Raw genomic sequence first — 21,955 nt, forward strand, 5'->3', positions numbered from 1 at the left:
TTTTTTTGTCGTTAAAACTACCGAGATCAAACAAACATGCGTTCTACAATATATGGTATCATTAATCAAAGTCCCAGCAATACCCTTTTCAACTAATACCTAAAGAATACATTATATTCCATGTCTCATCTAACTTGGGGAGAAAAAATAAAATTACACCATGCCAACAGCATCCCGTATTCCCAAGCGGTCACCCATCCAAGTACTAACGGGACCCGACATAGCTTAACTACCGGGAGCTGACGAGACCGGGTGAGTTCTATGTGGTATGGCCGTTGACATCAATTCAGTCGCCATTACCCGACCATATTCGCCTCTAAATCTAGTTCTAATGCTTGCTTACTTTCTGTTCGAAATACACACCAACCTTAGCCAAACAAACGAGGACATATAAGTACATTTGTCAATGGACAACCGAATATAAAATTTGATAATATTTCCAAACGCCACTATTTTTGGCTAACTGTCATTTTTAATTTTCTCGTTCCGGGGATGTCCGATCAATGAGCCAACAATCCAAGTGTCATAAGGCTAACGATTGCTTCCCTTACTTAGCTTGCGTTGCATAAGGATCTCAGAGTCAGAGAGATTAGATAGAGCTGCCCGAAGAAACCACCAACGTACAAGCCTCTCGGCTGTGCCGTGCGCTTCGCGCTTTACTTAGCTTGCGTTGCATAAGGATCTCAGAGCCAGAGAGATTAGATAGAGCTGCCCGAAGAAACCACCAACGTACAAGCCTCTCGGCTGTGCCGTGCGCTTCGCGCACGGCGTTTCAAATATCTTTCAGCAACAAAGAGGTTGGAGGACGTCTAGTAGCCTCTCGGCTGTGCCGTGCGCTTCGCGCACGGCGTTTCAAATATCTTTCAGCAACAAAGAGGTTGGAGGACGTCTAGTAGGCAATATCCAGTAAAAAATACGTTCCTTCCATTTTCAACTAATGCCAAAATAATACATTGTAGTCCATGTAGTATCACCCATCTTGGGAAGCACTTCAATTCAATTGGATTCACAAAAATAAAATAATTCCATGCCAACAGCATCCCGTATTCCCAAGCGGTCACCCATCCAAGTACTAACGGGACCCGACATAGCTTAACTTCCGGGAGCTGACGAGACCGGGTGAGTTCTATGTGGTATGGCCGTTGACATTAAACTAGACGCAATTACCCGACCATATTCGCCTCTAATCTATTACTTGTGCTTGAGATTTATCTTTTTGAAATACACACTAATCTTACCAAAACCACCGAAAAACTATCAGTTTGTCATTTTACAAATGTTGTCAGTATGTAGTAGTAGAATATCTTTGTTTCCGCATACAGACGTTTTTAATTTTTCATTTATTCAAAGTGCCCAATCAGAAGACCGGGCGTTAAAAAAATAAGTCATATAGACTCATCAATGCTCCTAACCACGGAAATCTTTAGTAAAAGGCGAAAGATTTATCCGGGTATTGATTAGAAACCAGAGTAAATAACAGTGGTATGCCTTGTATTTATATTCATTTCAAAATTTTGAAGTGCGCTTGTAAGGTTTTTTTTCGAAACATGCGTTTACATATCAAAATCCTTGTGCAATTCTTTATCAATGGGTACAGTTATTTTAAAGTAAATATCATGTATAAAGCTCGTTAACATGTTTTTGAACGAAACAGTTGTGCGCAGTGTTATTTTTGAAAAAAATGAACGATCTTTATGGTACAAGCCCAACACGTAGGTGGTGGGATCAGATGTTTACCCCGACATTCACCCTACAGCGGTTAACAATTTATTGAACTTCCCCTTTAAACATGGTGGAATCTTTTCACCTTGTCATTTGGAATCACCTTTTCAAATATTTTCCCCGTGTTCACAATGTTCCAACTGACTGATATTAATGGCCTTCAGCGAACGAATTAATCAGCCTTGTCTGACGTGCAATACCAACTAAATGGAAACAAAAATCACTTATACGATTTCACTTTCACCGTTTAATGTTATAAACACACTATGCAACACTCCAATTTTTCTAACTGACTGTAATTTTTTTTTTCTTGTACGCTGAAATGCTCCTGATGGAGCTATCAAAAATTGCCGACGACAAAGATTATTTCACTTCATCGTGGCGGGGTATTGGTTAAAGTTTTCAACTAGCAATAATCACACCTCGGGAGACCCTCATTGGTTATGATATTGCCACTGCGCAAAGCTAAATTATAATCAGAAAAGCAAGTCTACTTAAGCATTTGCTGAATTCGTTCTGCTTGGACGTGTTGGACCAACAATTTCGTTCAGAAATATTCATTTAGATTACCCTAGGCAAATTTTAATTTCCATCTCCCATTGGACTAATACCAACAGGGGACAGTTCATTACATACATGAAATAATTTTTGTCTTAATATCGGGTCAAATACTTGAAATTCTGTAAATGTGTATTTTTCTTCCATACATTTCAACAACTTCCTGCACACACAAAAAAAGGGAGGGGGAATTTCAGGTTTTCATTCCAAATTGTTTTTCACATTATGAACTATTGAAGTGAGCGAGCATTACTTTCCAACCAAACAAAATTTATAGTTAATCTGCGTGTTGACGTGAAAAATCAGTTTTCAGTGCCGTGACCAGGATTCGAACCTGGGTTACTACGGATTCATATCTAGTAGGTACCACAACGTAGGGTCCTAACCACTAGACGATCACGGCCAATCCATTGGCCATGATGATTTATATTAAAGTAGCTAAACATGAATTTCATTACTTTGTTGTTTCTTCCCAGAAAGAAAATCTGATGCTTCGCGTATTCCCAAGCGGTCAACCCTACCGTTTACTAACGGGACCAGATTTAGTTCAACTTCCGGCAGATGACAAGAATTTTTCTTACATTTATAGTGTGTTCAGGGAACGGCGCGAACGCAGTCCCCCACTACCAAAAATTGTACTCCCGAGTTAATCACATTTGGATTAATCGCAAGGGTCAGCCCATCCTTAGTGCAATGGAAAGGCCTCGCCCTGGAGGAACCACCTTGGTGATCATGGTTGCCTCTGAGCCAGGTAAGTATGATTGTGGATGCTTTTTCACTTTGTTTAATACTTTGTATACAGCAGAACAATATTGACAAAGAGTGTTCAAGTATTTGACTGACGTTTAGAGAATACCACCCACTTTCTTTCATCGACTTGAATTACGAACTCGAGCAAAATATAGTAAATAAAGCTCAGTATTTATTTCATGGTCTTGATCTTTGCAAATACTTTTCAAGAAACAAATTGCTTGTTTTTTTTCATTTGGTCGTCCAATTGGCAAATAAGAAAATAAGAAAATCGACTTTTCATATGAAAATACACGCATCTTCATATTTTAAAAAAAAACATCACATCGAAAGATGAACAGTACTAATTAGTTAACACAATCAAGTACGTATTTTTTTATGCTTTTCTTGATATTACGAAAAAAATACAATTAGAAAAAATTACAAACATGTCTACATGACAGTTTTGCAATTATACATGGTCTTTTATTATACGGTGCTAAGACAATTTCTGTTTTATTCAATATGTTCTCCCTCATAGAGGGTGAGCCGATCCCGGAGGTACTGCAATACCGGGTCAACCCGTGGCGGGAGCAGTGCAAGCACTGTATTCCCACCGTATGCCAAAAATCAGTTTAATATTCTGGGGTCCATTTGAACCCGTATCAGATATTAAGCTGATAAGAACAGATACTACACTTTGATCTTAGCCAAAAGGCCGAGAAGCGATAATGTTACAAGGATTACTGCCCAAAATAACCACTGAGGTTCAACACATTTCCGGTGGTGTACGAAGAATACTCATATCACTCAAAACATTCAAGAAATGCTATAAAATATTGAGTTGTTCATTTTTCCAGACGCGACCACTTGATGCTTATAAAGTTCATTTTCATTTGTTTTATTATGCTCATACTGTATTAAGGGAGATACAATTTACGCTGAAGGCGTTGCAAATTTTACTCTCGTTATCACACTAGGTCCTTTTTTTTCAGAATATGGCTTTGCCACGCCACCTGACGACAAAAGCTCTGAACGATAATTAATCATGATTAAATAACAATAACTAAAAGAATGCAATACGATCATAAAGTCATGACACATCCTCAAATTGACCAACCTCACTTTCACAATTTATTTTGCCATACAAGCAGATGATTTAAGGACACGAATACCTGGAATTATTATTAAGATTTATCTCTTTAGATTTTCAAGAATTTAAATTTGTTTTATCATCTCAACCACTCTGAACACGCTAGTTTCCTTCCGCTATTTCACATGGATTTAACGGAAACGGTCCTCAATGACTGTGTTTGATGCTGTCGAGACAGCTACACTCACAGCCTGTTTCACGCTCAGAAACCAGCGTCTTAACTCGTCATCGTGGGTTGAAAGGAGACAAGTTTCTGGTGGGAAACAAGTCAAGATATACTACAGAAATGATCCTGTGAAGTATGATCTTAAATGCAATGTTATTTTGCAGAACTCTAAATAAGGTTTGTACGATCAATGAGCTTTGGCGTAAATTACAGTGCATAGATCGATATTTCGGAATATTAAATTGAGATTTGCAATACTTGACGCACACAGTACATACATTGTCAGGTCTTGCATTTTGTTCATTTATTGAAACACCGAGAAGCTCTTTAATAGTTATAGAACAAGTGACGAGACCAATTTTGGACACAATAAAGAATCCGCGTGCTCATCAAATCAATTTATTACAGTAATGTATTATCGATTGAGAGCCCATTTATCAGCTGGGTGTTTGGCGTGCACCTATAATCCTGCTTCGGGGAGGCTTGGTAGAGTGGATGGCTTGAGTTTAGGAGCCCTGTTTCGTGATACCGCATGTTGATCAGGTGCCCGCACTAAGCTTGACATCAGCATGGATCTGCTAGAGGAATCTAGTAGGTGCAGGTTAGCTAAGGAGGAGCGTAGTGGGTCAGGAGGGAAACCTAGCAGCCAAAAGTTCCCGTGTTCGGCAGTAGTGGGATCGTGCCAGTGAGTGGGCGTCATGCAACAGCCTCAACAAAATAGCCAAACCTCTATCTTTTTTTTTGTCGTTAAAACTACCGAGATCAAACAAACATGCGTTCTACAATATATGGTATCATTAATCAAAGTCCCAGCAATACCCTTTTCAACTAATACCTAAAGAATACATTATATTCCATGTCTCATCTAACTTGGGGAGCAAAAATAAAATTACACCATGCCAACAGCATCCCGTATTCCCAAGCGGTCACCCATCCAAGTACTAACGGGACCCGACATAGCTTAACTTCCGGGAGCTGACGAGACCGGGTGAGTTCTATGTGGTATGGCCGTTGACATCAATTCAGTCGCCATTACCCGACCATATTCGCCTCTAAATCTAGTTCTAATGCTTGCTTACTTTCTGTTCGAAATACACACCAACCTTAGCCAAACAAACGAGGACATATAAGTACATTTGTCAATGGACAACCGAATATAAAATTTGATAATATTTCCAAACGCCACTATTTTTGGCTAACTGTCATTTTTAATTTTCTCGTTCCGGGGATGTCCGATCAATGAGCCAACAATCCAAGTGTCATAAGGCTAACGATTGCTTCCCTTACTTAGCTTGCGTTGCATAAGGATCTCAGAGTCAGAGAGATTAGATAGAGCTGCCCGAAGAAACCACCAACGTACAAGCCTCTCGGCTGTGCCGTGCGCTTCGCGCTTTACTTAGCTTGCGTTGCATAAGGATCTCAGAGCCAGAGAGATTAGATAGAGCTGCCCGAAGAAACCACCAACGTACAAGCCTCTCGGCTGTGCCGTGCGCTTCGCGCACGGCGTTTCAAATATCTTTCAGCAACAAAGAGGTTGGAGGACGTCTAGTAGCCTCTCGGCTGTGCCGTGCGCTTCGCGCACGGCGTTTCAAATATCTTTCAGCAACAAAGAGGTTGGAGGACGTCTAGTAGGCAATATCCAGTAAAAAATACGTTCCTTCCATTTTCAACTAATGCCAAAATAATACATTGTAGTCCATGTAGTATCACCCATCTTGGGAAGCACTTCAATTCAATTGGATTCACAAAAATAAAATAATTCCATGCCAACAGCATCCCGTATTCCCAAGCGGTCACCCATCCAAGTACTAACGGGACCCGACATAGCTTAACTTCCGGGAGCTGACGAGACCGGGTGAGTTCTATGTGGTATGGCCGTTGACATTAAACTAGACGCAATTACCCGACCATATTCGCCTCTAATCTATTACTTGTGCTTGAGATTTATCTTTTTGAAATACACACTAATCTTACCAAAACCACCGAAAAACTATCAGTTTGTCATTTTACAAATGTTGTCAGTATGTAGTAGTAGAATATCTTTGTTTCCGCATACAGACGTTTTTAATTTTTCATTTATTCAAAGTGCCCAATCAGAAGACCGGGCGTTAAAAAAATAAGTCATATAGACTCATCAATGCTCCTAACCACGGAAATCTTTAGTAAAAGGCGAAAGATTTATCCGGGTATTGATTAGAAACCAGAGTAAATAACAGTGGTATGCCTTGTATTTATATTCATTTCAAAATTTTGAAGTGCGCTTGTAAGGTTTTTTTTCGAAACATGCGTTTACATATCAAAATCCTTGTGCAATTCTTTATCAATGGGTACAGTTATTTTAAAGTAAATATCATGTATAAAGCTCGTTAACATGTTTTTGAACGAAACAGTTGTGCGCAGTGTTATTTTTGAAAAAAATGAACGATCTTTATGGTACAAGCCCAACACGTAGGTGGTGGGATCAGATGTTTACCCCGACATTCACCCTACAGCGGTTAACAATTTATTGAACTTCCCCTTTAAACATGGTGGAATCTTTTCACCTTGTCATTTGGAATCACCTTTTCAAATATTTTCCCCGTGTTCACAATGTTCCAACTGACTGATATTAATGGCCTTCAGCGAACGAATTAATCAGCCTTGTCTGACGTGCAATACCAACTAAATGGAAACAAAAATCACTTATACGATTTCACTTTCACCGTTTAATGTTATAAACACACTATGCAACACTCCAATTTTTCTAACTGACTGTAATTTTTTTTTTCTTGTACGCTGAAATGCTCCTGATGGAGCTATCAAAAATTGCCGACGACAAAGATTATTTCACTTCATCGTGGCGGGGTATTGGTTAAAGTTTTCAACTAGCAATAATCACACCTCGGGAGACCCTCATTGGTTATGATATTGCCACTGCGCAAAGCTAAATTATAATCAGAAAAGCAAGTCTACTTAAGCATTTGCTGAATTCGTTCTGCTTGGACGTGTTGGACCAACAATTTCGTTCAGAAATATTCATTTAGATTACCCTAGGCAAATTTTAATTTCCATCTCCCATTGGACTAATACCAACAGGGGACAGTTCATTACATACATGAAATAATTTTTGTCTTAATATCGGGTCAAATACTTGAAATTCTGTAAATGTGTATTTTTCTTCCATACATTTCAACAACTTCCTGCACACACAAAAAAAGGGAGGGGGAATTTCAGGTTTTCATTCCAAATTGTTTTTCACATTATGAACTATTGAAGTGAGCGAGCATTACTTTCCAACCAAACAAAATTTATAGTTAATCTGCGTGTTGACGTGAAAAATCAGTTTTCAGTGCCGTGACCAGGATTCGAACCTGGGTTACTACGGATTCATATCTAGTAGGTACCACAACGTAGGGTCCTAACCACTAGACGATCACGGCCAATCCATTGGCCATGATGATTTATATTAAAGTAGCTAAACATGAATTTCATTACTTTGTTGTTTCTTCCCAGAAAGAAAATCTGATGCTTCGCGTATTCCCAAGCGGTCAACCCTACCGTTTACTAACGGGACCAGATTTAGTTCAACTTCCGGCAGATGACAAGAATTTTTCTTACATTTATAGTGTGTTCAGGGAACGGCGCGAACGCAGTCCCCCACTACCAAAAATTGTACTCCCGAGTTAATCACATTTGGATTAATCGCAAGGGTCAGCCCATCCTTAGTGCAATGGAAAGGCCTCGCCCTGGAGGAACCACCTTGGTGATCATGGTTGCCTCTGAGCCAGGTAAGTATGATTGTGGATGCTTTTTCACTTTGTTTAATACTTTGTATACAGCAGAACAATATTGACAAAGAGTGTTCAAGTATTTGACTGACGTTTAGAGAATACCACCCACTTTCTTTCATCGACTTGAATTACGAACTCGAGCAAAATATAGTAAATAAAGCTCAGTATTTATTTCATGGTCTTGATCTTTGCAAATACTTTTCAAGAAACAAATTGCTTGTTTTTTTTCATTTGGTCGTCCAATTGGCAAATAAGAAAATAAGAAAATCGACTTTTCACATGAAAATACACGCATCTTCATATTTTAAAAAAAAACATCACATCGAAAGATGAACAGTACTAATTAGTTAACACAATCAAGTACGTATTTTTTTATGCTTTTCTTGATATTACGAAAAAAATACAATTAGAAAAAATTACAAACATGTCTACATGACAGTTTTGCAATTATACATGGTCTTTTATTATACGGTGCTAAGACAATTTCTGTTTTATTCAATATGTTCTCCCTCATAGAGGGTGAGCCGATCCCGGAGGTACTGCAATACCGGGTCAACCCGTGGCGGGAGCAGTGCAAGCACTGTATTCCCACCGTATGCCAAAAATCAGTTTAATATTCTGGGGTCCATTTGAACCCGTATCAGATATTAAGCTGATAAGAACAGATACTACACTTTGATCTTAGCCAAAAGGCCGAGAAGCGATAATGTTACAAGGATTACTGCCCAAAATAACCACTGAGGTTCAACACATTTCCGGTGGTGTACGAAGAATACTCATATCACTCAAAACATTCAAGAAATGCTATAAAATATTGAGTTGTTCATTTTTCCAGACGCGACCACTTGATGCTTATAAAGTTCATTTTCATTTGTTTTATTATGCTCATACTGTATTAAGGGAGATACAATTTACGCTGAAGGCGTTGCAAATTTTACTCTCGTTATCACACTAGGTCCTTTTTTTTCAGAATATGGCTTTGCCACGCCACCTGACGACAAAAGCTCTGAACGATAATTAATCATGATTAAATAACAATAACTAAAAGAATGCAATACGATCATAAAGTCATGACACATCCTCAAATTGACCAACCTCACTTTCACAATTTATTTTGCCATACAAGCAGATGATTTAAGGACACGAATACCTGGAATTATTATTAAGATTTATCTCTTTAGATTTTCAAGAATTTAAATTTGTTTTATCATCTCAACCACTCTGAACACGCTAGTTTCCTTCCGCTATTTCACATGGATTTAACGGAAACGGTCCTCAATGACTGTGTTTGATGCTGTCGAGACAGCTACACTCACAGCCTGTTTCACGCTCAGAAACCAGCGTCTTAACTCGTCATCGTGGGTTGAAAGGAGACAAGTTTCTGGTGGGAAACAAGTCAAGATATACTACAGAAATGATCCTGTGAAGTATGATCTTAAATGCAATGTTATTTTGCAGAACTCTAAATAAGGTTTGTACGATCAATGAGCTTTGGCGTAAATTACAGTGCATAGATCGATATTTCGGAATATTAAATTGAGATTTGCAATACTTGACGCACACAGTACATACATTGTCAGGTCTTGCATTTTGTTCATTTATTGAAACACCGAGAAGCTCTTTAATAGTTATAGAACAAGTGACGAGACCAATTTTGGACACAATAAAGAATCCGCGTGCTCATCAAATCAATTTATTACAGTAATGTATTATCGATTGAGAGCCCATTTATCAGCTGGGTGTTTGGCGTGCACCTATAATCCTGCTTCGGGGAGGCTTGGTAGAGTGGATGGCTTGAGTTTAGGAGCCCTGTTTCGTGATACCGCATGTTGATCAGGTGCCCGCACTAAGCTTGACATCAGCATGGATCTGCTAGAGGAATCTAGTAGGTGCAGGTTAGCTAAGGAGGAGCGTAGTGGGTCAGGAGGGAAACCTAGCAGCCAAAAGTTCCCGTGTTCGGCAGTAGTGGGATCGTGCCAATGAGTGGGCGTCATGCAACAGCCTCAACAAAATAGCCAAACCTCTATCTTTTTTTTTGTCGTTAAAACTACCGAGATCAAACAAACATGCGTTCTACAATATATGGTATCATTAATCAAAGTCCCAGCAATACCCTTTTCAACTAATACCTAAAGAATACATTATATTCCATGTCTCATCTAACTTGGGGAGCAAAAATAAAATTACACCATGCCAACAGCATCCCGTATTCCCAAGCGGTCACCCATCCAAGTACTAACGGGACCCGACATAGCTTAACTTCCGGGAGCTGACGAGACCGGGTGAGTTCTATGTGGTATGGCCGTTGACATCAATTCAGTCGCCATTACCCGACCATATTCGCCTCTAAATCTAGTTCTAATGCTTGCTTACTTTCTGTTCGAAATACACACCAACCTTAGCCAAACAAACGAGGACATATAAGTACATTTGTCAATGGACAACCGAATATAAAATTTGATAATATTTCCAAACGCCACTATTTTTGGCTAACTGTCATTTTTAATTTTCTCGTTCCGGGGATGTCCGATCAATGAGCCAACAATCCAAGTGTCATAAGGCTAACGATTGCTTCCCTTACTTAGCTTGCGTTGCATAAGGATCTCAGAGTCAGAGAGATTAGATAGAGCTGCCCGAAGAAACCACCAACGTACAAGCCTCTCGGCTGTGCCGTGCGCTTCGCGCTTTACTTAGCTTGCGTTGCATAAGGATCTCAGAGCCAGAGAGATTAGATAGAGCTGCCCGAAGAAACCACCAACGTACAAGCCTCTCGGCTGTGCCGTGCGCTTCGCGCACGGCGTTTCAAATATCTTTCAGCAACAAAGAGGTTGGAGGACGTCTAGTAGCCTCTCGGCTGTGCCGTGCGCTTCGCGCACGGCGTTTCAAATATCTTTCAGCAACAAAGAGGTTGGAGGACGTCTAGTAGGCAATATCCAGTAAAAAATACGTTCCTTCCATTTTCAACTAATGCCAAAATAATACATTGTAGTCCATGTAGTATCACCCATCTTGGGAAGCACTTCAATTCAATTGGATTCACAAAAATAAAATAATTCCATGCCAACAGCATCCCGTATTCCCAAGCGGTCACCCATCCAAGTACTAACGGGACCCGACATAGCTTAACTTCCGGGAGCTGACGAGACCGGGTGAGTTCTATGTGGTATGGCCGTTGACATTAAACTAGACGCAATTACCCGACCATATTCGCCTCTAATCTATTACTTGTGCTTGAGATTTATCTTTTTGAAATACACACTAATCTTACCAAAACCACCGAAAAACTATCAGTTTGTCATTTTACAAATGTTGTCAGTATGTAGTAGTAGAATATCTTTGTTTCCGCATACAGACGTTTTTAATTTTTCATTTATTCAAAGTGCCCAATCAGAAGACCGGGCGTTAAAAAAATAAGTCATATAGACTCATCAATGCTCCTAACCACGGAAATCTTTAGTAAAAGGCGAAAGATTTATCCGGGTATTGATTAGAAACCAGAGTAAATAACAGTGGTATGCCTTGTATTTATATTCATTTCAAAATTTTGAAGTGCGCTTGTAAGGTTTTTTTTCGAAACATGCGTTTACATATCAAAATCCTTGTGCAATTCTTTATCAATGGGTACAGTTATTTTAAAGTAAATATCATGTATAAAGCTCGTTAACATGTTTTTGAACGAAACAGTTGTGCGCAGTGTTATTTTTGAAAAAAATGAACGATCTTTATGGTACAAGCCCAACACGTAGGTGGTGGGATCAGATGTTTACCCCGACATTCACCCTACAGCGGTTAACAATTTATTGAACTTCCCCTTTAAACATGGTGGAATCTTTTCACCTTGTCATTTGGAATCACCTTTTCAAATATTTTCCCCGTGTTCACAATGTTCCAACTGACTGATATTAATGGCCTTCAGCGAACGAATTAATCAGCCTTGTCTGACGTGCAATACCAACTAAATGGAAACAAAAATCACTTATACGATTTCACTTTCACCGTTTAATGTTATAAACACACTATGCAACACTCCAATTTTTCTAACTGACTGTAATTTTTTTTTTCTTGTACGCTGAAATGCTCCTGATGGAGCTATCAAAAATTGCCGACGACAAAGATTATTTCACTTCATCGTGGCGGGGTATTGGTTAAAATTTTCAACTAGCAATAATCACACCTCGGGAGACCCTCATTGGTTATGATATTGCCACTGCGCAAAGCTAAATTATAATCAGAAAAGCAAGTCTACTTAAGCATTTGCTGAATTCGTTCTGCTTGGACGTGTTGGACCAACAATTTCGTTCAGAAATATTCATTTAGATTACCCTAGGCAAATTTTAATTTCCATCTCCCATTGGACTAATACCAACAGGGGACAGTTCATTACATACATGAAATAATTTTTGTCTTAATATCGGGTCAAATACTTGAAATTCTGTAAATGTGTATTTTTCTTCCATACATTTCAACAACTTCCTGCACACACAAAAAAAGGGAGGGGGAATTTCAGGTTTTCATTCCAAATTGTTTTTCACATTATGAACTATTGAAGTGAGCGAGCATTACTTTCCAACCAAACAAAATTTATAGTTAATCTGCGTGTTGACGTGAAAAATCAGTTTTCAGTGCCGTGACCAGGATTCGAACCTGGGTTACTACGGATTCATATCTAGTAGGTACCACAACGTAGGGTCCTAACCACTAGACGATCACGGCCAATCCATTGGCCATGATGATTTATATTAAAGTAGCTAAACATGAATTTCATTACTTTGTTGTTTCTTCCCAGAAAGAAAATCTGATGCTTCGCGTATTCCCAAGCGGTCAACCCTACCGTTTACTAACGGGACCAGATTTAGTTCAACTTCCGGCAGATGACAAGAATTTTTCTTACATTTATAGTGTGTTCAGGGAACGGCGCGAACGCAGTCCCCCACTACCAAAAATTGTACTCCCGAGTTAATCACATTTGGATTAATCGCAAGGGTCAGCCCATCCTTAGTGCAATGGAAAGGCCTCGCCCTGGAGGAACCACCTTGGTGATCATGGTTGCCTCTGAGCCAGGTAAGTATGATTGTGGATGCTTTTTCACTTTGTTTAATACTTTGTATACAGCAGAACAATATTGACAAAGAGTGTTCAAGTATTTGACTGACGTTTAGAGAATACCACCCACTTTCTTTCATCGACTTGAATTACGAACTCGAGCAAAATATAGTAAATAAAGCTCAGTATTTATTTCATGGTCTTGATCTTTGCAAATACTTTTCAAGAAACAAATTGCTTGTTTTTTTTCATTTGGTCGTCCAATTGGCAAATAAGAAAATAAGAAAATCGACTTTTCATATGAAAATACACGCATCTTCATATTTTAAAAAAAAACATCACATCGAAAGATGAACAGTACTAATTAGTTAACACAATCAAGTACGTATTTTTTTATGCTTTTCTTGATATTACGAAAAAAATACAATTAGAAAAAATTACAAACATGTCTACATGACAGTTTTGCAATTATACATGGTCTTTTATTATACGGTGCTAAGACAATTTCTGTTTTATTCAATATGTTCTCCCTCATAGAGGGTGAGCCGATCCCGGAGGTACTGCAATACCGGGTCAACCCGTGGCGGGAGCAGTGCAAGCACTGTATTCCCACCGTATGCCAAAAATCAGTTTAATATTCTGGGGTCCATTTGAACCCGTATCAGATATTAAGCTGATAAGAACAGATACTACACTTTGATCTTAGCCAAAAGGCCGAGAAGCGATAATGTTACAAGGATTACTGCCCAAAATAACCACTGAGGTTCAACACATTTCCGGTGGTGTACGAAGAATACTCATATCACTCAAAACATTCAAGAAATGCTATAAAATATTGAGTTGTTCATTTTTCCAGACGCGACCACTTGATGCTTATAAAGTTCATTTTCATTTGTTTTATTATGCTCATACTGTATTAAGGGAGATACAATTTACGCTGAAGGCGTTGCAAATTTTACTCTCGTTATCACACTAGGTCCTTTTTTTTCAGAATATGGCTTTGCCACGCCACCTGACGACAAAAGCTCTGAACGATAATTAATCATGATTAAATAACAATAACTAAAAGAATGCAATACGATCATAAAGTCATGACACATCCTCAAATTGACCAACCTCACTTTCACAATTTATTTTGCCATACAAGCAGATGATTTAAGGACACGAATACCTGGAATTATTATTAAGATTTATCTCTTTAGATTTTCAAGAATTTAAATTTGTTTTATCATCTCAACCACTCTGAACACGCTAGTTTCCTTCCGCTATTTCACATGGATTTAACGGAAACGGTCCTCAATGACTGTGTTTGATGCTGTCGAGACAGCTACACTCACAGCCTGTTTCACGCTCAGAAACCAGCGTCTTAACTCGTCATCGTGGGTTGAAAGGAGACAAGTTTCTGGTGGGAAACAAGTCAAGATATACTACAGAAATGATCCTGTGAAGTATGATCTTAAATGCAATGTTATTTTGCAGAACTCTAAATAAGGTTTGTACGATCAATGAGCTTTGGCGTAAATTACAGTGCATAGATCGATATTTCGGAATATTAAATTGAGATTTGCAATACTTGACGCACACAGTACATACATTGTCAGGTCTTGCATTTTGTTCATTTATTGAAACACCGAGAAGCTCTTTAATAGTTATAGAACAAGTGACGAGACCAATTTTGGACACAATAAAGAATCCGCGTGCTCATCAAATCAATTTATTACAGTAATGTATTATCGATTGAGAGCCCATTTATCAGCTGGGTGTTTGGCGTGCACCTATAATCCTGCTTCGGGGAGGCTTGGTAGAGTGGATGGCTTGAGTTTAGGAGCCCTGTTTCGTGATACCGCATGTTGATCAGGTGCCCGCACTAAGCTTGACATCAGCATGGATCTGCTAGAGGAATCTAGTAGGTGCAGGTTAGCTAAGGAGGAGCGTAGTGGGTCAGGAGGGAAACCTAGCAGCCAAAAGTTCCCGTGTTCGGCAGTAGTGGGATCGTGCCAGTGAGTGGGCGTCATGCAACAGCCTCAACAAAATAGCCAAACCTCTATCTTTTTTTTTGTCGTTAAAACTACCGAGATCAAACAAACATGCGTTCTACAATATATGGTATCATTAATCAAAGTCCCAGCAATACCCTTTTCAACTAATACCTAAAGAATACATTATATTCCATGTCTCATCTAACTTGGGGAGCAAAAATAAAATTACACCATGCCAACAGCATCCCGTATTCCCAAGCGGTCACCCATCCAAGTACTAACGGGACCCGACATAGCTTAACTTCCGGGAGCTGACGAGACCGGGTGAGTTCTATGTGGTATGGCCGTTGACATCAATTCAGTCGCCATTACCCGACCATATTCGCCTCTAAATCTAGTTCTAATGCTTGCTTACTTTCTGTTCGAAATACACACCAACCTTAGCCAAACAAACGAGGACATATAAGTACATTTGTCAATGGACAACCGAATATAAAATTTGATAATATTTCCAAACGCCACTATTTTTGGCTAACTGTCATTTTTAATTTTCTCGTTCCGGGGATGTCCGATCAATGAGCCAACAATCCAAGTGTCATAAGGCTAACGATTGCTTCCCTTACTTAGCTTGCGTTGCATAAGGATCTCAGAGTCAGAGAGATTAGATAGAGCTGCCCGAAGAAACCACCAACGTACAAGCCTCTCGGCTGTGCCGTGCGCTTCGCGCTTTACTTAGCTTGCGTTGCATAAGGATCTCAGAGCCAGAGAGATTAGATAGAGCTGCCCGAAGAAACCACCAACGTACAAGCCTCTCGGCTGTGCCGTGCGCTTCGCGCACGGCGTTTCAAATATCTTTCAGCAACAAAGAGGTTGGAGGACGTCTAGTAGCCTCTCGGCTGTGCCGTGCGCTTCGCGCACGGCGTTTCAAATATCTTTCAGCAACAAAGAGGTTGGAGGACGTCTAGTAGGCAATATCCAGTAAAAAATACGTTCCTTCCATTTTCAACTAATGCCAAAATAATACATTGTAGTCCATGTAGTATCACCCATCTTGGGAAGCACTTCAATTCAATTGGATTCACAAAAATAAAATAATTCCATGCCAACAGCATCCCGTATTCCCAAGCGGTCACCCATCCAAGTACTAACGGGACCCGACATAGCTTAACTTCCGGGAGCTGACGAGACCGGGTGAGTTCTATGTGGTATGGCCGTTGACATTAAACTAGACGCAATTACCCGACCATATTCGCCTCTAATCTATTACTTGTGCTTGAGATTTATCTTTTTGAAATACACACTAATCTTACCAAAACCACCGAAAAACTATCAGTTTGTCATTTTACAAATGTTGTCAGTATGTAGTAGTAGAATATCTTTGTTTCCGCATACAGACGTTTTTAATTTTTCATTTATTCAAAGTGCCCAATCAGAAGACCGGGCGTTAAAAAAATAAGTCATATAGACTCATCAATGCTCCTAACCACGGAAATCTTTAGTAAAAGGCGAAAGATTTATCCGGGTATTGATTAGAAACCAGAGTAAATAACAGTGGTATGCCTTGTATTTATATTCATTTCAAAATTTTGAAGTGCGCTTGTAAGGTTTTTTTTCGAAACATGCGTTTACATATCAAAATCCTTGTGCAATTCTTTATCAATGGGTACAGTTATTTTAAAGTAAATATCATGTATAAAGCTCGTTAACATGTTTTTGAACGAAACAGTTGTGCGCAGTGTTATTTTTGAAAAAAATGAACGATCTTTATGGTACAAGCCCAACACGTAGGTGGTGGGATCAGATGTTTACCCCGACATTCACCCTACAGCGGTTAACAATTTATTGAACTTCCCCTTTAAACATGGTGGAATCTTTTCACCTTGTCATTTGGAATCACCTTTTCAAATATTTTCCCCGTGTTCACAATGTTCCAACTGACTGATATTAATGGCCTTCAGCGAACGAATTAATCAGCCTTGTCTGACGTGCAATACCAACTAAATGGAAACAAAAATCACTTATACGATTTCACTTTCACCGTTTAATGTTATAAACACACTATGCAACACTCCAATTTTTCTAACTGACTGTAATTTTTTTTTTCTTGTACGCTGAAATGCTCCTGATGGAGCTATCAAAAATTGCCGACGACAAAGATTATTTCACTTCATCGTGGCGGGGTATTGGTTAAAGTTTTCAACTAGCAATAATCACACCTCGGGAGACCCTCATTGGTTATGATATTGCCACTGCGCAAAGCTAAATTATAATCAGAAAAGCAAGTCTACTTAAGCATTTGCTGAATTCGTTCTGCTTGGACGTGTTGGACCAACAATTTCGTTCAGAAATATTCATTTAGATTACCCTAGGCAAATTTTAATTTCCATCTCCCATTGGACTAATACCAACAGGGGACAGTTCATTACATACATGAAATAATTTTTGTCTTAATATCGGGTCAAATACTTGAAATTCTGTAAATGTGTATTTTTCTTCCATACATTTCAACAACTTCCTGCACACACAAAAAAAGGGAGGGGGAATTTCAGGTTTTCATTCCAAATTGTTTTTCACATTATGAACTATTGAAGTGAGCGAGCATTACTTTCCAACCAAACAAAATTTATAGTTAATCTGCGTGTTGACGTGAAAAATCAGTTTTCCTTGCCGTGACCAGGATTCGAACCTGGGTTACTACGGATTCATATCTAGTAGGTACCACAACGTAGGGTCCTAACCACTAGACGATCACGGCCAATCCATTGGCCATGATGATTTATATTAAAGTAGCTAAACATGAATTTCATTACTTTGTTGTTTCTTCCCAGAAAGAAAATCTGATGCTTCGCGTATTCCCAAGCGGTCAACCCTACCGTTTACTAACGGGACCAGATTTAGTTCAACTTCCGGCAGATGACAAGAATTTTTCTTACATTTATAGTGTGTTCAGGGAACGGCGCGAACGCAGTCCCCCACTACCAAAAATTGTACTCCCGAGTTAATCACATTTGGATTAATCGCAAGGGTCAGCCCATCCTTAGTGCAATGGAAAGGCCTCGCCCTGGAGGAACCACCTTGGTGATCATGGTTGCCTCTGAGCCAGGTAAGTATGATTGTGGATGCTTTTTCACTTTGTTTAATACTTTGTATACAGCAGAACAATATTGACAAAGAGTGTTCAAGTATTTGACTGACGTTTAGAGAATACCACCCACTTTCTTTCATCGACTTGAATTACGAACTCGAGCAAAATATAGTAAATAAAGCTCAGTATTTATTTCATGGTCTTGATCTTTGCAAATACTTTTCAAGAAACAAATTGCTTGTTTTTTTTCATTTGGTCGTCCAATTGGCAAATAAGAAAATAAGAAAATCGACTTTTCATATGAAAATACACGCATCTTCATATTTAAAAAAAAAACATCACATCGAAAGATGAACAGTACTAATTAGTTAACACAATCAAGTACGTATTTTTTTATGCTTTTCTTGATATTACGAAAAAAATACAATTAGAAAAAATTACAAACATGTCTACATGACAGTTTTGCAATTATACATGGTCTTTTATTATACGGTGCTAAGACAATTTCTGTTTTATTCAATATGTTCTCCCTCATAGAGGGTGAGCCGATCCCGGAGGTACTGCAATACCGGGTCAACCCGTGGCGGGAGCAGTGCAAGCACTGTATTCCCACCGTATGCCAAAAATCAGTTTAATATTCTGGGGTCCATTTGAACCCGTATCAGATATTAAGCTGATAAGAACAGATACTACACTTTGATCTTAGCCAAAAGGCCGAGAAGCGATAATGTTACAAGGATTACTGCCCAAAATAACCACTGAGGTTCAACACATTTCCGGTGGTGTACGAAGAATACTCATATCACTCAAAACATTCAAGAAATGCTATAAAATATTGAGTTGTTCATTTTTCCAGACGCGACCACTTGATGCTTATAAAGTTCATTTTCATTTGTTTTATTATGCTCATACTGTATTAAGGGAGATACAATTTACGCTGAAGGCGTTGCAAATTTTACTCTCGTTATCACACTAGGTCCTTTTTTTTCAGAATATGGCTTTGCCACGCCACCTGACGACAAAAGCTCTGAACGATAATTAATCATGATTAAATAACAATAACTAAAAGAATGCAATACGATCATAAAGTCATGACACATCCTCAAATTGACCAACCTCACTTTCACAATTTATTTTGCCATACAAGCAGATGATTTAAGGACACGAATACCTGGAATTATTATTAAGATTTATCTCTTTAGATTTTCAAGAATTTAAATTTGTTTTATCATCTCAACCACTCTGAACACGCTAGTTTCCTTCCGCTATTTCACATGGATTTAACGGAAACGGTCCTCAATGACTGTGTTTGATGCTGTCGAGACAGCTACACTCACAGCCTGTTTCACGCTCAGAAACCAGCGTCTTAACTCGTCATCGTGGGTTGAAAGGAGACAAGTTTCTGGTGGGAAACAAGTCAAGATATACTACAGAAATGATCCTGTGAAGTATGATCTTAAATGCAATGTTATTTTGCAGAACTCTAAATAAGGTTTGTACGATCAATGAGCTTTGGCGTAAATTACAGTGCATAGATCGATATTTCGGAATATTAAATTGAGATTTGCAATACTTGACGCACACAGTACATACATTGTCAGGTCTTGCATTTTGTTCATTTATTGAAACACCGAGAAGCTCTTTAATAGTTATAGAACAAGTGACGAGACCAATTTTGGACACAATAAAGAATCCGCGTGCTCATCAAATCAATTTATTACAGTAATGTATTATCGATTGAGAGCCCATTTATCAGCTGGGTGTTTGGCGTGCACCTATAATCCTGCTTCGGGGAGGCTTGGTAGAGTGGATGGCTTGAGTTTAGGAGCCCTGTTTCGTGATACCGCATGTTGATCAGGTGCCCGCACTAAGCTTGACATCAGCATGGATCTGCTAGAGGAATCTAGTAGGTGCAGGTTAGCTAAGGAGGAGCGTAGTGGGTCAGGAGGGAAACCTAGCAGCCAAAAGTTCCCGTGTTCGGCAGTAGTGGGATCGTGCCAGTGAGTGGGCGTCATGCAACAGCCTCAACAAAATAGCCAAACCTCTATCTTTTTTTTTGTCGTTAAAACTACCGAGATCAAACAAACATGCGTTCTACAATATATGGTATCATTAATCAAAGTCCCAGCAATACCCTTTTCAACTAATACCTAAAGAATACATTATATTCCATGTCTCATCTAACTTGGGGAGCAAAAATAAAATTACACCATGCCAACAGCATCCCGTATTCCCAAGCGGTCACCCATCCAAGTACTAACGGGACCCGACATAGCTTAACTTCCGGGAGCTGACGAGACCGGGTGAGTTCTATGTGGTATGGCCGTTGACATAAATTCAGTCGCCATTACCCGACCATATTCGCCTCTAAATCTAGTTCTAATGCTTGCTTACTTTCTGTTCGAAATACACACCAACCTTAGCCAAACAAACGAGGACATATAAGTACATTTGTCAATGGACAACCGAATATAAAATTTGATAATATTTCCAAACGCCACTATTTTTGGCTAACTGTCATTTTTAATTTTCTCGTTCCGGGGATGTCCGATCAATGAGCCAACAATCCAAGTGTCATAAGGCTAACGATTGCTTCCCTTACTTAGCTTGCGTTGCATAAGGATCTCAGAGTCAGAGAGATTAGATAGAGCTGCCCGAAGAAACCACCAACGTACAAGCCTCTCGGCTGTGCCGTGCGCTTCGCGCTTTACTTAGCTTGCGTTGCATAAGGATCTCAGAGCCAGAGAGATTAGATAGAGCTGCCCGAAGAAACCACCAACGTACAAGCCTCTCGGCTGTGCCGTGCGCTTCGCGCACGGCGTTTCAAATATCTTTCAGCAACAAAGAGGTTGGAGGACGTCTAGTAGCCTCTCGGCTGTACTTTCTGTTCGAAATACACACCAACCTTAGCCAAACAAACGAGGACATATAAGTACATTTGTCAATGGACAACCGAATATAAAATTTGATAATATTTCCAAACGCCACTATTTTTGGCTAACTGTCATTTTTAATTTTCTCGTTCCGGGGATGTCCGATCAATGAGCCAACAATCCAAGTGTCATAAGGCTAACGATTGCTTCCCTTACTTAGCTTGCGTTGCATAAGGATCTCAGAGTCAGAGAGATTAGATAGAGCTGCCCGAAGAAACCACCAACGTACAAGCCTCTCGGCTGTGCCGTGCGCTTCGCGCTTTACTTAGCTTGCGTTGCATAAGGATCTCAGAGCCAGAGAGATTAGATAGAGCTGCCCGAAGAAACCACCAACGTACAAGCCTCTCGGCTGTGCCGTGCGCTTCGCGCACGGCGTTTCAAATATCTTTCAGCAACAAAGAGGTTGGAGGACGTCTAGTAGCCTCTCGGCTGTGCCGTGCGCTTCGCGCACGGCGTTTCAAATATCTTTCAGCAACAAAGAGGTTGGAGGACGTCTAGTAGGCAATATCCAGTAAAAAATACGTTCCTTCCATTTTCAACTAATGCCAAAATAATACATTGTAGTCCATGTAGTATCACCCATCTTGGGAAGCACTTCAATTCAATTGGATTCACAAAAATAAAATAATTCCATGCCAACAGCATCCCGTATTCCCAAGCGGTCACCCATCCAAGTACTAACGGGACCCGACATAGCTTAACTTCCGGGAGCTGACGAGACCGGGTGAGTTCTATGTGGTATGGCCGTTGACATTAAACTAGACGCAATTACCCGACCATATTCGCCTCTAATCTATTACTTGTGCTTGAGATTTAT

General features: G+C 39.5%; 30 non-coding genes across 30 annotated transcripts; all 30 read right to left on the bottom strand.

Moving 5' to 3' along the window:
- Positions 1-161: 161 nt before the first annotated feature.
- On the bottom strand, positions 162-280 carry LOC124319841. Its single transcript, XR_006913536.1, has one exon. It is a non-coding gene; the product is annotated as a 5S ribosomal RNA (ribosomal RNA).
- A 748-nt stretch (positions 281-1,028) lies between these two features.
- Positions 1,029-1,147, bottom strand: LOC124319879. The gene has a single exon (XR_006913575.1). It is a non-coding gene; the product is annotated as a 5S ribosomal RNA (ribosomal RNA).
- Positions 1,148-1,350: 203 nt separating this feature from the next.
- LOC124319878 lies at positions 1,351-1,473 on the bottom strand. The gene has a single exon (XR_006913574.1). It is a non-coding gene; the product is annotated as a U5 spliceosomal RNA (small nuclear RNA).
- Positions 1,474-2,047: 574 nt separating this feature from the next.
- On the bottom strand, positions 2,048-2,189 carry LOC124319870. The gene has a single exon (XR_006913567.1). It is a non-coding gene; the product is annotated as a U4 spliceosomal RNA (small nuclear RNA).
- Positions 2,190-2,875: 686 nt separating this feature from the next.
- On the bottom strand, positions 2,876-3,039 carry LOC124319847. The gene has a single exon (XR_006913541.1). It is a non-coding gene; the product is annotated as a U1 spliceosomal RNA (small nuclear RNA).
- A 509-nt stretch (positions 3,040-3,548) lies between these two features.
- On the bottom strand, positions 3,549-3,739 carry LOC124319854. The gene has a single exon (XR_006913550.1). It is a non-coding gene; the product is annotated as a U2 spliceosomal RNA (small nuclear RNA).
- Positions 3,740-4,249: 510 nt separating this feature from the next.
- Positions 4,250-4,471, bottom strand: LOC124319863. The gene has a single exon (XR_006913558.1). It is a non-coding gene; the product is annotated as a small nucleolar RNA U3 (small nucleolar RNA).
- A 754-nt stretch (positions 4,472-5,225) lies between these two features.
- On the bottom strand, positions 5,226-5,344 carry LOC124319833. Its single transcript, XR_006913527.1, has one exon. It is a non-coding gene; the product is annotated as a 5S ribosomal RNA (ribosomal RNA).
- A 748-nt stretch (positions 5,345-6,092) lies between these two features.
- Positions 6,093-6,211, bottom strand: LOC124319834. Its single transcript, XR_006913528.1, has one exon. It is a non-coding gene; the product is annotated as a 5S ribosomal RNA (ribosomal RNA).
- Positions 6,212-6,414: 203 nt separating this feature from the next.
- Positions 6,415-6,537, bottom strand: LOC124319880. The gene has a single exon (XR_006913576.1). It is a non-coding gene; the product is annotated as a U5 spliceosomal RNA (small nuclear RNA).
- Positions 6,538-7,111: 574 nt separating this feature from the next.
- Positions 7,112-7,253, bottom strand: LOC124319871. Its single transcript, XR_006913568.1, has one exon. It is a non-coding gene; the product is annotated as a U4 spliceosomal RNA (small nuclear RNA).
- Positions 7,254-7,939: 686 nt separating this feature from the next.
- Positions 7,940-8,103, bottom strand: LOC124319848. Its single transcript, XR_006913542.1, has one exon. It is a non-coding gene; the product is annotated as a U1 spliceosomal RNA (small nuclear RNA).
- Positions 8,104-8,612: 509 nt separating this feature from the next.
- Positions 8,613-8,803, bottom strand: LOC124319856. Its single transcript, XR_006913552.1, has one exon. It is a non-coding gene; the product is annotated as a U2 spliceosomal RNA (small nuclear RNA).
- A 510-nt stretch (positions 8,804-9,313) lies between these two features.
- LOC124319864 lies at positions 9,314-9,535 on the bottom strand. The gene has a single exon (XR_006913559.1). It is a non-coding gene; the product is annotated as a small nucleolar RNA U3 (small nucleolar RNA).
- A 754-nt stretch (positions 9,536-10,289) lies between these two features.
- On the bottom strand, positions 10,290-10,408 carry LOC124319835. Its single transcript, XR_006913529.1, has one exon. It is a non-coding gene; the product is annotated as a 5S ribosomal RNA (ribosomal RNA).
- Positions 10,409-11,156: 748 nt separating this feature from the next.
- Positions 11,157-11,275, bottom strand: LOC124319836. The gene has a single exon (XR_006913530.1). It is a non-coding gene; the product is annotated as a 5S ribosomal RNA (ribosomal RNA).
- A 203-nt stretch (positions 11,276-11,478) lies between these two features.
- On the bottom strand, positions 11,479-11,601 carry LOC124319881. The gene has a single exon (XR_006913578.1). It is a non-coding gene; the product is annotated as a U5 spliceosomal RNA (small nuclear RNA).
- Positions 11,602-12,175: 574 nt separating this feature from the next.
- LOC124319874 lies at positions 12,176-12,317 on the bottom strand. The gene has a single exon (XR_006913571.1). It is a non-coding gene; the product is annotated as a U4 spliceosomal RNA (small nuclear RNA).
- Positions 12,318-13,003: 686 nt separating this feature from the next.
- On the bottom strand, positions 13,004-13,167 carry LOC124319849. The gene has a single exon (XR_006913544.1). It is a non-coding gene; the product is annotated as a U1 spliceosomal RNA (small nuclear RNA).
- A 509-nt stretch (positions 13,168-13,676) lies between these two features.
- Positions 13,677-13,867, bottom strand: LOC124319857. Its single transcript, XR_006913553.1, has one exon. It is a non-coding gene; the product is annotated as a U2 spliceosomal RNA (small nuclear RNA).
- Positions 13,868-14,377: 510 nt separating this feature from the next.
- Positions 14,378-14,599, bottom strand: LOC124319865. The gene has a single exon (XR_006913561.1). It is a non-coding gene; the product is annotated as a small nucleolar RNA U3 (small nucleolar RNA).
- Positions 14,600-15,353: 754 nt separating this feature from the next.
- On the bottom strand, positions 15,354-15,472 carry LOC124319837. The gene has a single exon (XR_006913531.1). It is a non-coding gene; the product is annotated as a 5S ribosomal RNA (ribosomal RNA).
- Positions 15,473-16,220: 748 nt separating this feature from the next.
- Positions 16,221-16,339, bottom strand: LOC124319838. Its single transcript, XR_006913533.1, has one exon. It is a non-coding gene; the product is annotated as a 5S ribosomal RNA (ribosomal RNA).
- Positions 16,340-16,542: 203 nt separating this feature from the next.
- Positions 16,543-16,665, bottom strand: LOC124319882. Its single transcript, XR_006913579.1, has one exon. It is a non-coding gene; the product is annotated as a U5 spliceosomal RNA (small nuclear RNA).
- Positions 16,666-17,239: 574 nt separating this feature from the next.
- Positions 17,240-17,381, bottom strand: LOC124319872. Its single transcript, XR_006913569.1, has one exon. It is a non-coding gene; the product is annotated as a U4 spliceosomal RNA (small nuclear RNA).
- Positions 17,382-18,067: 686 nt separating this feature from the next.
- On the bottom strand, positions 18,068-18,231 carry LOC124319850. The gene has a single exon (XR_006913545.1). It is a non-coding gene; the product is annotated as a U1 spliceosomal RNA (small nuclear RNA).
- Positions 18,232-18,740: 509 nt separating this feature from the next.
- Positions 18,741-18,931, bottom strand: LOC124319858. The gene has a single exon (XR_006913554.1). It is a non-coding gene; the product is annotated as a U2 spliceosomal RNA (small nuclear RNA).
- Positions 18,932-19,441: 510 nt separating this feature from the next.
- LOC124319866 lies at positions 19,442-19,663 on the bottom strand. Its single transcript, XR_006913562.1, has one exon. It is a non-coding gene; the product is annotated as a small nucleolar RNA U3 (small nucleolar RNA).
- Positions 19,664-20,417: 754 nt separating this feature from the next.
- On the bottom strand, positions 20,418-20,536 carry LOC124319839. Its single transcript, XR_006913534.1, has one exon. It is a non-coding gene; the product is annotated as a 5S ribosomal RNA (ribosomal RNA).
- Positions 20,537-21,771: 1,235 nt separating this feature from the next.
- LOC124319840 lies at positions 21,772-21,890 on the bottom strand. The gene has a single exon (XR_006913535.1). It is a non-coding gene; the product is annotated as a 5S ribosomal RNA (ribosomal RNA).
- Between the last annotated feature and the right edge of the window lie 65 nt (positions 21,891-21,955).

The sequence above is a fragment of the Daphnia pulicaria genome, unplaced genomic scaffold (assembly GCF_021234035.1).
Source record: "Daphnia pulicaria isolate SC F1-1A unplaced genomic scaffold, SC_F0-13Bv2 h1tg000212l, whole genome shotgun sequence".
Lineage (NCBI taxonomy): Eukaryota > Metazoa > Arthropoda > Branchiopoda > Diplostraca > Daphniidae > Daphnia > Daphnia pulicaria.